Raw genomic sequence first — 12309 nt, forward strand, 5'->3', positions numbered from 1 at the left:
AAGAGTAATACATCATTTGGAACTGTAAAGGGTGTACTTGTTTTTGTGTGAACTCACAATAACAACAAAATGTTGTGCTTTTATAAAATAAAAAAACAAACATGATTCGCTTTCTGCCGTCTTATCTTGAACAGGAGCGCTTTACAAAAATTAATCGAAATTCAGTGAATACATGCCTCAGAGACATGATAAATATATCTATAGAAAGCTATAAATTACCACTTAATGAAATAAATCAAATATAAATATGATTTAATTTTAATCATAATTCGTAAAGATGCACTTTGGAAAAGCCTAAAACTGGCCAGAGGCCTGGCCTGCGTCTGAACTATGATGTGAAAATTGTCCCCAAAGCCAATGGACTGAAATGCAGGGATCTAGGCAGAATAGATCTGCTACTCTGCTGCTGCAGCAGAGCAAGTACTGAGGCTCACTATTACAAATACATCCACAATATGCTGCTGTATGTAAGAAATACTGCTACTGCACAAATAACATATGTGAAATAACCTCATAGCATACATTAATCACCCTTTAGCAGATCTATACAGGTGGAGCTGGGGAAGGTAGAGGGATTCTAAAGGGCACTGCAACTACTAAAGCAAGCACTAGCCAAATGTTTAAATGTTGTGCATCAAGCTCATTGGCTACTGATATAAAAATAACCAATCAGCTGTGCCATGTGATGATGTAATTATATCATATTTAGTTTGACCTATCAGAATGCTACATTTAATATTTCACACCAGAATTTTGGATATACTGTTTTACTTTCACTTAAATATTATTTTAGCAAGATATACAGCACTTAGTAAGTTCATAATACCCATACTGTGACTTAAGTATGATTTCTCTGTTCCTTTTATTCTGAACAGTTCTGATACGGTGAATAAGAGACTCATACTTCAAAGCTTAATAAAACCCAATGTATAAATTGCTTTTATCTTTAAATGAAGACATTTTGACTATCCTAATTAATACTTTATATCAGAACACCCCTACACAAGAGTGGGACATTCACATTACCTCAGCTTCAGATTGGGTTCTTTGCTTTAATGACAATGCACTCTAAAAGTTTGATTTCATACTAAAACAGACATTTGTCTTATTCAAATGTCATGTAAGTACATTGACTTCACTCCACATCTATACATGTTAATTGGACTGCAATTGGCCTCGCCCTTGTGAGTGTGTTCTGAAACACAGACAGCAAGCAAATCCTCAAACATTTGATTACACATTGTGTCACGTCTATTTGGAAAGACTGATGAAGACTAGCTTGACTATGCAAAAATCCACTGCAGCCCAGTTATTACCTCCTCAGTGAAAAAGAACACTCCATGAAAGTGTCACATTTCAACACTCTGTTATGACCATGTGTAGCTATTTTACATTTCGCCAAACTGGTAGTGAAGTCGTTTGAATTTCTATGATCTCATTTGTATGTTTTTGTACAATCTGCTGAACCCCCACTAGTGGTTAGTTTTAGGAGTGGCGTTGGGGTGTTAGAGCTTCATGCTTAATTTTGGTAACCCTTTATTTTATCTTGTCATTAATACACACTACATGTACTTACTGTTATATTAACAATACATTATGCATAATAACATGCAAGTAACCCTAATCTGAACCCTAACATACAGTGTTAACATGCAGTGCTAAGAACTTCATTTGGACAACTTTAAAGGCCATTTTCTCAATATTCAGAATTATCAAATTCCAGATATTAAAATAGTTGTATCTCGGCCAAATATTTTCCTATCCTAACAAACCCTTTATCAATGGAAAGCTTATTTATTCAGCTTTAAGATAATGTATAAATCTGTTTTGCAAAACTGACCCTCATTAATTGTTTTGTGGTCCAGCGTCACATTTTACATTTTGGCAAATTGTTGGTGAATATTGTATTTATTTGTTGTTGTTTTTTTTTTTTTTGGTAAACATTTGTAAACTTTTCTATGATTTCATATAGGATCTGCTCATTACCCAGTGAAGGTTAGGTTTAGGAATGGTTAAGGTGTTTGAACTTTTTTTTTGTTTTGTACAAATCAAATCATAATCAAAAATTATACAAAATCACAGAATTGTAGAAAAAAAAGAAAAAAAAAGTTTTCTCATCATTTTAGGTAGGTCAGAGTGTATACCCATGTACTCTAATCAAACCTACAGGAGAAACATGTTGTGTTGGTTCATAGAACAACTTTTATGCCTAAACAACAGTCCCAACTTCTTCTCAAACATCAATACTTAAAATTAATGGGAAAAGGTGAAAAGAATGTTCAAAAAATACCCTGGGTTTTTGCTTTGTTTTCATATTGATGTGCTCTCTCTACAGTCATCATTCAATATATTTAGGCATATTTCCAATGCTTTTATTGTTTTCTGTAGAACTTTCTCATGAGACTGGGTTGGTCAGCGGATATACATCCAGGCAATCTAATTGAAACCTCCTGGATACACATATTGTGTTGGCTCATATAGTAAATATATGTAGTTAATTAATATTACTCAGTATTTTAATGTATAATTGCACTGTAACAAGGACAACATCCTTTGAAAACAATGTTTTGTAAAATAGTTAAATTTTTTCATGAGATTAGTTTTGTCAGAGATTTTATATAACATACTCTATATGTACTCTAATCCAATACCTCCTAGAGAAACTTGTCTGGTAGATTCTAGAACAACTTTTCTGCCAAAACAACAGTACCAACCACTTTCCAAACCCCAATCACTATGCTTACAATCAGTGAGAAATAGATTAATAAGAAAGTTGTTGTAAAAATCTGGTTTATATGAGTGCTGTTCTATGACCAACAAGGATACTGATCCAGAAACATGTCTTATTTGACAGAATCATGCTATTCAAGGAGATATATTTCATCAATCGAGAACATCATAGTTCACATTTGATCTATGATACAATGAATTATAGTACTGTGCTTCAAATTAACACAGCCTAACACATCTATAACTTCCCTAAGAAAATGCTTTTCACAATAGACTAACAGCAGAGTTAATAGGTTATATAGTGCCATGGCTTCATCATCCAGTATGTATTTGCACGTCAATCAGGCTACTATGGGCTTCACTCTTGTATGCATGCTCTGCAAGACAGACTGGCATGAAAATCCTTCAATCATCTGATTACACGTTATGTCAAGTTTATTTAGCCAGACAGATGAAACTATAGCTAAACTACACAAAAAAACCACAGCAGCGCAATTATAACTGTGCATTCAAACCTCCTCATTGAAAGAGAACATTCCCTGAAGTGTCAAAGCCAACATAGTACCATGGCCACTCATAAAAATTTGAACATTTTGGCAAATTGGTGGTGAATTCATATGAATTTCTGTGATCTCATTTGTATGTTTTCATAAGATCTGCTGGTTGAGGGTAAGGTTTAGGTAGGTTGACCGCATGTTCTCTTTTTCCTGGATATGCCCTGGCCGGGATTTTTAAGTTGCCTAAAATGTCTGCGTTTTGGCTTTGCTGAAACTACTTTTCAGCCATTACATCCAACAAGTATGAAAGCAATAGGAAAACAAAGCCAAAACCTGAACATTTTAGACAATTTAGAAATAGTGTTCAGGGCATGTATGGGAAAAAGACAATATATGTCACTCAATGCAAGTGACCAAGAACATAGTAGTCTGGGTTTGAGTGCACTTCATTCATTCATGCATAAATAATACGTACATACATGCACACAACATGTAAAATAAATAAATAAATAAATTGTTTTTTTCCAAATCCGAGTCCAAGTACATTAATTATAATAGTATTATCCTTCAAATTAATACAACTTAACACATCCAATACTTTTCTCATTAAATTAATTTCCACAATAGACTAACAGACCTAAATTGTACCTGGCTTCACCCAACTTGTACATAATTGGCCTCAACGTTGTAAGCATGGTCTGAAAGACAGACATGCTTGCATATCCTTCAGACATTTGATTAAGCGTTGTGTCATATTTAGAAAGCCAGATGAAAACTAGCTTGACTGTGCAAAAAATCTGTGTTTGGATAGACAGATAAACCTACAGTATAGTTTGACTACACAAAAAACCCACTGCAGCCCAGTTAGCACCTCAGTGAAAGAGAACATTCCATGAAAGTGTCATATACCCTTTATCATGACCAATCATAACTATTTGTGACTCTGGAGCACAAAATCAGTCTTAAGTCACTGGGGTATATTTGTGGCAATAGCCAAAAATACATTTGCATGGGTCAAAATAACTCTTCAAAATGATTAGGACATTAAGAAAAGATCATGTTCCATGAAGATATTTAGTAAATTACCTACTGTAAATATATCATATATCAAAACTTACTTTTTGATTATTAACATGCATTGATAGAAATTAATTTGGACAATTTTAAAGGCAATTTTCTCAATATTCAGAATTATCAAATTCCAGATATTAAAATAGTTGTATCTCGGCCAAATATTGTCCTATCCTAACAAACCCTTTATCAATGAAAAGCTTATTTATTCAGCTTTAAGATAATGTATAAATCTGTTTTGCAAAACTGACCCTCATTAATTGTTTTGTGGTCCAGAGTCACATTTTACATTTTGGCAAATTGTTGGTGAATATTTTATTTATTTATTTATTTATTTTGTGTTTTGTTTTTTTGGTAAACATTTGTAAACTTTTCTATGATTTCATATAGGATCTGCTCATTACCCAGTGAAGGTTAGGTCTAGGAATGGTTAAGGTGTTTGAACTTTTTTTTTGTTTTGTACAAATCATAATCAAAAATTATTCGAAATCACAGATTTGTAGAAAAAATAAGAAAAAAAAGTTTTCTCATCATTTTAGGTAGGTCAGAGTGTATACCCATGTACTCTAATCAAACCTACAGGAGAAACATGTTGTGTTGGTTCATAGAACAACTTTTATGCCTAAACAACAGTCCCAACTTCTTCTCAAACATCAATACTTAAAATTAATGGGAATAGGTGGAAAGAATGTTCAAAAAATACCCTGGGTTTTTGCTTTGTTTTCATATTGATGTGCTCTCTCTACAGTCATCATTCAATATATTTAGGCATATTTCCAATGCTTTTATTGTTTTCTGTAGAACTTTCTCATGAGACTGGGTTGGTCAGCGGATATACATCCAGGCAATCTAATTGAAACCTCCTGGATACACATATTGTGTTGGCTCTAGAACAACTTTGCTTCCAATACAAATATTTCTCAAACCCTGTGTTCTTATGTCCCCAATCTTCACCCTGTTTAGAAAAAAATATGGTTTATAAGAATGCTGTTCCAAAAAAAAACTGATGCTGATCCAACAACGTCCCACTTCACAGTAAGCCCCCAGAGAAATATGCTTAAATGACTAAGTCTACATTAGGTCGGAGATACAGTAAATGATAGTATCATTCTTCAAAAAATTATATAACCTAACACATCCATCACTTTTCTCATTAAATGAATTCAATGATAGACAACACTAGCCGATACTAAAATACCTGAACACCCCTACACAAGAACAAGAGATTCTTATTTACCTCAGCTCCAGATACTTTGTGCACTTTACCTTGATTTATAGAGTTCAGCTGAAGCACACAAATCAGAAATGACGGCAGTGTGAGTTTTTTTATTTTTTTTTACTTAAGTGCAATTTGCTGTAGAAACAACATACTGTATGGAATTTCCTGTATCTGTATGTGAAGACCACACAGTCAAACAGAGGTCCTACAAACATCTGTGCAAACAGTGCTTGGAGATAGTCTCCAGTGGAATGGTACATTGAAAACTGGCTCTAGATACAGTGCAGCTGAATGAAAACTGCAAGGTTTAGTCATCCACTCCAGCTGCGTTATTGTTCAGAGTTAGCGAATGCTGTGGCGGGACTCTCATCTTGGGTCTCGTCCACATGTGATGTGCTCCCCTGAGATTTTCTCAGATATACATGGAATTGACCATACAGTTCCTGCTTATAATGCACATTCCTCCCAAGGCTTGTCCTCTCTTTTTCCTCCTGGAAATGGAGATGGTCAGGGTGTATAAATATATCCGAGCATCTTATTTCAGACTGGCCTCTCTAATGATCACTTTTGGTATTATTCTATTGAGAGACTTCTCATGAAGCTTACCCTGTATAATTAAACTTAAAATGAAGAAGTCTCCCAGAGGACAACTAAAGTCATCCAGTGGAGCCCCTCCTTGGACCCACCAAGTTTTCATTCCTTTATAACCATCTCCTTGGTCAAACTTATTGTTCCATTGTGCGTCCATGTCTCGTACTATCACTGAAATGTATAGTTTACCAAATCCATATGACTTTCTTTATTCGTTTACCAAAGAAACACTAAATTAGTCCATAGGAACGTTCATTGATTGAAAGCCGTTTAATGTCAAATGACAGCTTTATTTCAGGAAAATTAAATTATTCAAACATTTAGTATGAAGACTTTGCTTTAGGTTTGATGTCAACGATATTGTAAAAATAGTCAAATAGTACCAATATTTTTAATTATGGGTGAAAAAAGTACAAACTTTTAAAAAGAGAACTCATTGAAGAAATAATATACTTTAATATATATACCTGTACCTACGTGTGAACCGAATGGAAGTGTGATTTTTTTTTTTTTTTTTTTTATCCACTTAAGAAAGACTAAAATATATATGCAATTTTATATTTACTTCTATTGTCAGTGAAATATGGTTAGAGTGTACAACCGAATACTGGCCTTTTATTTAGCTGATATACTATTATCTGTAATTAAAGGTTTTATCAAAAGAAAATAGATTTTGAGGATACTACAAGTGCGCATCCAATACAATTAAGCAGGCTTCTTTTACTTCACAAGGGTAGTCTTTTAATACAAATTAAGTTTCTGCCATGTGTGGCCAATCAGACTCCATATATTCCAACCTATATTCTTCCTTTCCAAAAGTCTGTGACCAACACTGCTATATCATTGTCTTCAATGTCGCAAATGGCACCACTGTGGATGCATAGATTGCCCCCTTTCCACCATATGAATGATGGGTTCTTGAGGATGCTTAGACAAGAAGACAAATGTGTTTTCCTGGAGGTCAAGCTTTCTTCCTGATTTTGGCTGAAATGTGGGATTTCCCGTCTTAACTTCACTCAAACCAGTGCACAGATGTGGAAATGAGGTGGTCAGACTGAAAGCGCATGGTCTGTCAGAGGCATTGGTCTTCTGTTGTTGCCAGTTTGTAATTAACACAAAGTGGCACGACCAAAGGCACGCATTTGAAACAAAAAGCTATTATTGGAAGTAATTATAGTAAGGGATTCATCAGGTCCATGAGATCATGTCGTTGTGGATGGTTGACTCGTCATCATAATCAAGAAACCATTCGCCAGGCCTGCCAGTACCACAGAAAGACACTTATATGTATTTTTGGTTTTCTCCATGCACATGGGAAAAAGAACTAGGTGGGCTAAAGCTTTTAGGTAGTCTTACTGAATGATTCGAGACAAAGGGTCCAAAGGTCTGTTAAAGTGCTTAGTCCTGATTCATTTATTGGTTGTACTACTGCCTGACTCTGTCAACCACATCAAAATTCACTTGACATTTTTGAAGAATGGAAATATAGATGGAGATTCATGACTGCGTTCATTGCCTGCAGACTTTGACATCGCTTTAAACTGATGTCTTTGCCTTTCAAGGAAATTACGACAAGAAACACTTAACATTTATTTTCTTCCTCCTGTTTGGGGGATCTTGTGCATCATCAGATATCGGGAGGAAAAGAAACCATCATTTTTGTCTGCAATACAGGAAAATAAACAAATAAATAAAAATAAATAGGGCTTATCTCACAAAAACATGTTAAAGGTAAAATTTAATCCAAAAATAATATCATGGTGCTTTGCATTCAGACTTTATCTTCATGTCAATTATGCACATATTTCCCCAAATTATTTTTTGTATGTAATACTCATTACTATGAAATGTTACGAAATAATATTAATATACACTTATAATATATATTATTGTAATGATGGTCCACTGAACGTGACTTGGACAACAATATGACACAATAAAAACCCAAGTTACAATTATATTAGATTTTTCTGAAATAGATACATACTATATATGTGTGTTTGTGTGTATATATATATATATATATATATATATATATATATATATATATATATATATATTGTGAGCCGTGTCCCGGGCACCTATCAGCGTCGCCCTGGCAACGGAGGAGATCCACCTGCACACAATCACAACGGGCTGATCGGTCCCAGCTGAAGACGCTCAAAGGGTGACTACAAAAGCTGCACCCAAGAAGACACGGGTGAGAAAGCTCTCCAGAAGATCGCCAGCTAATGTTGTGTCTCTTATCTCTCCAGAAAGCGAGTGACCGACCAGCCCGCCACCTGAGCACCGGACACCGATTCCCCTTGCACTCAGTCGGCAGGCAAACAGGATCACGAAGCACCGAGGACGAGCACCGGACACTTCTGGCACCTTCACGTTCACAACCACTAATAAATACACCCTCCGGGGCTTTAAACTTTCACTACAGCCTGCCGTGTGATTCTTCAGCCCGCGACACTGGTGGAGAATGCAGGCAAACTGCTGAAGAATCACCGGCGTCACCACTCCAGTTACTCACCGGTTTGTTTGTTTTTTGTGTTCCCTTCTCTGTGTTTCGTCAGGCGGTGACTCCTCCCCCAGCCATGGAGGAACTCCTTAAACACTTGACGGAGATCAGTATTCGACAGCAGCAAATTGTGGAACATATGGTCTCAGGTCGCCGCACTCGCCGCCACCTCTCCCGTAGTTGTTGACATCAGCCCCCAACTGTCGGCCGCCCAGAGGACGGAGCTCCAACATCTGGTCGGTCAATTCTCTGATGTGTTCTCTCCACGTCCCGGGCGGACCCGCATACTCCAGCACGACGTACGCACACCTCCAGGGACCATTGTGCGGCAGCGGGCCTACCGAATCCCGGAGGCCCAGCGACACGCCGTCGAAAGGGAGGTTCAGGAGATGTTGAAGTTGGGAATCATCGAGCCCTCCCGCAGTCCCTGGTCCAGTCCCATAGTCATGGTCCCAAAACCGGACGGCACCCTCCGGTTCTGTAACGACTTCCGCCGCCTTAACGAGGTCTCCGAGTTTGATGGATACCCGATGCCCCGTGTCGACGAGCTGCTTGAGCAGCTGGGGAGAGCCCGGTTCATTTCCACGCTTGACCTCACCAAAGGCTACTGGCAGGTACCGTTAACAGAACCCACCAAAGCAAAGACCGCCTTCTCCACTCCCAGTGGCCACTGGCAGTACCGGGTTCTCCCCTTCGGGCTGCACGGAGCTCCAGCCACGTTCCAACGGATGATGGACATCTTGCTGAGACCCCATCAGGCTTATGCAGCGGCCTACATCGATGATGTCGTCATCCACTCGGAGACCTGGGAGGACCACCTGGAGCGGCTCCGGAGGGTGCTTCTCGAAATGCGGCGGGCTGGGCTCACCGCCAATCCCAAGAAATGCCACTTGGCTCTACCTGAAGCAAAATACCTCGATTTCTGGGTGGGCCGGGGTCTGATCCGTCCGCAGGAAGGAAAAGTGGCAGCCATTCTCTCGGCCCCGAGGCCCACCTCCAAGAAGCAGGTACGGGCCTTTTTGGGATTGGCAGTCCTGGAGCTGAAGTATTATCTCCTGGGACGGAAATTCACTCTCATCACCGATCACGCCCCTTTGCAATGGATGGCCCGGGCGAAAGATACCAATGCCCGGGTGACGGGGTGGTTCCTGACGCTCCAGGACTTCCACTCCGACGTGCGGCATCGAGCTGGAGCCACCAACACCAATGCGGATGGACTCTCCCGCCTGTGGACAGCTTTCGCAGGTCTGTCAGGTTTGATTCCCCCCCAGCCCCCACTTCCCTACTCGCCCGAGGGACCAGGTCGACGCTTAGGGGGGGGGGGGGGGGGGGGGGGGGTAGTGTGAGCCGTGTCCCGGGCACCTATCAGCGTCGCCCTGGCAGCGGAGGAGATCCACCTGCACACAATCACCGCGGGCTGATCGGTCCCAGCTTAAGACGCTCAAAGGGCGACTACAAAAGCTGCACCCGAGAAGACATGGGTGAGAAAGCTCTCCAGAAGATCGCCAGCTAATGTTGTGTCTCTTATCTCTCCAGGAAACGAGTGACACTTCTGGCACCTTCACGTTCACAACCACTAATAAATACACCCTCCGGGGCTTTAAACTTTCACTACAGCCTGCCGTGAGATTCTTCAGCCCGCGACAAATATATATACATACATGTGTGTTTATTATAAATAATACATATAAACAATACACATAGATGTATTATGTAAACAAAAAGTGTTAAGATATGATTAACAACGATTCATATTTTGACAGCACTAATTATATTATATTATGTTATATTATAAAATCATATAATAATCCATTAAGACAAGACTAAAGGTTATTACAATGTAAAAACAATCTCACACTGTATATTTGACTTCCCACGCAAAACACATGCAATTTAAATTCTAACATCTATATTGACTCCCAGTAAATAACTAAGACCAGATGTGGTAGATGAATGCAAAGCCAGTGTGTTTCTCACTGTATAATACAGATTTGCTTTCAGATGTTTATGTCAGTAGCCCCATCTTCCATCCCCAGACACATCCCAACGAACCCCTCTGTCTCACAATGCTGTGAAATGTCAAGGGATGTATTGAGTCTGCTTTATTTGTCATTCCTTCCTTCTATCATTTATCTCCTTGTGCTCTATCTGCCTTGACAAAGACTGAAACAAGTCCTCTTAATGGACCACACAGAACTGTGAACCTCTGGTGAACCTTTATTTTGAGTATTTGCACTGCTCATGGCTACACATGCATGATTGAAACTGAATCTTGTAAAAAGAATGAATGGGAATACATTGGCCTCAGTGACATTCATCAGTGGTTATTAAGAGTGTTGGACGTGAACCAGATTACCACATTATAACACTGTGTGCAACAACACCATATGTCTGAAAGATGGAGTCCACAATAAAATCCATAAATTGCATGGTCAAGATCCAACTCTGCCATATAGTTTTTGTTTGGCATGAAGGATCTTTCTTTTTAATGTACTGCAGTGTCATTGTGGTATAATAAATGGAGCTCAATTTATATGCCTGCAGGGAAAATTATATATATATATATATATATATATATATATATATATATATATATATATATATAATTATTTTTTTTAATCCAGCAGTAATCAAGCGGTCAGTTGATGTATGTGGGCAGCATCAATATGCTTGTTTTTCCAAGTCGGGAATTTTTGACATCAGTTGTTTTAATATTATTTCATTAAAACACCATTTAGTGCATTCACTAAGTTTATTACTCTGTTTCCTTGTGGGGGCTGTTAACTGGTTCTCATAATGCAAGTAGTATATATATATATATATATATATATATATATATATATATATATATATATATATATTGTGACGCGTGTTCCGAGCTCTCATCAGCGTCGCCCTGGAAACAGAGCAGGCACACCTGCACCTGCTCATTACGGGCTCAGCGGTCACACCTGCAGCACATCAGGGATGGGCTTTATAAGCAGCGTCGACGAACACAGAGGTGAGAGATGTCTCCAAAAGACTCGGCTAACAATTCTCTGTGTTTCCCTCCAGACAGCAGCTTGTGACCGCCAGCCCACAAAGGACACGGACTTCACGGACCCACACAGCACTGCGCACCAAAGGAGAAGAGAAGGCAGAGCCCCGAGCACCGGAACCCCCTCACGTTGGCTATTTCCCCCTTCACCATCACAATAAAATCCACCCTTCGGGGAACTTACCTTGATCCTCATGTCGTGTGCTTCACCCCGTCACACTGGTGGAGAATGCGGGCATTGCAGTGAAGAAGTCACCGACCAGGATCCCACTACATCACAATTTACTTGGTTGGTTGACGCACACCTTGCAGACATACCTGCGCCTACTCATCATGGGCTGAGCGGCCACACCTGCGTGCCATAAGCCGCTACAAATATAAAGCCCGCAAGCGGGCACAGAGGTGAGAGATGTCTCCATGAGAATCGGCTAACATTGTCTTTTCCCTCTGCCCTAGAAAGCAACGTGTGACCGCCAGCCCCAAAACCACAGGAGAGCACGGACCCACATTGCACTAGAGCACTCTCAAGACAAGATGCCGAGCACCAAACACACAAACCACCCCACAGCATTGCCAGTTTCTCACAGATTCCTTTAATAAAATCCACCCTTCGGGGAACTTACCCTCCTTCTCTTGTCGTGTCCTATATATAATA

Source organism: Carassius carassius, chromosome 35, assembly GCF_963082965.1.
Source record: "Carassius carassius chromosome 35, fCarCar2.1, whole genome shotgun sequence".
Taxonomy (NCBI): Eukaryota; Metazoa; Chordata; class Actinopteri; order Cypriniformes; family Cyprinidae; genus Carassius; species Carassius carassius.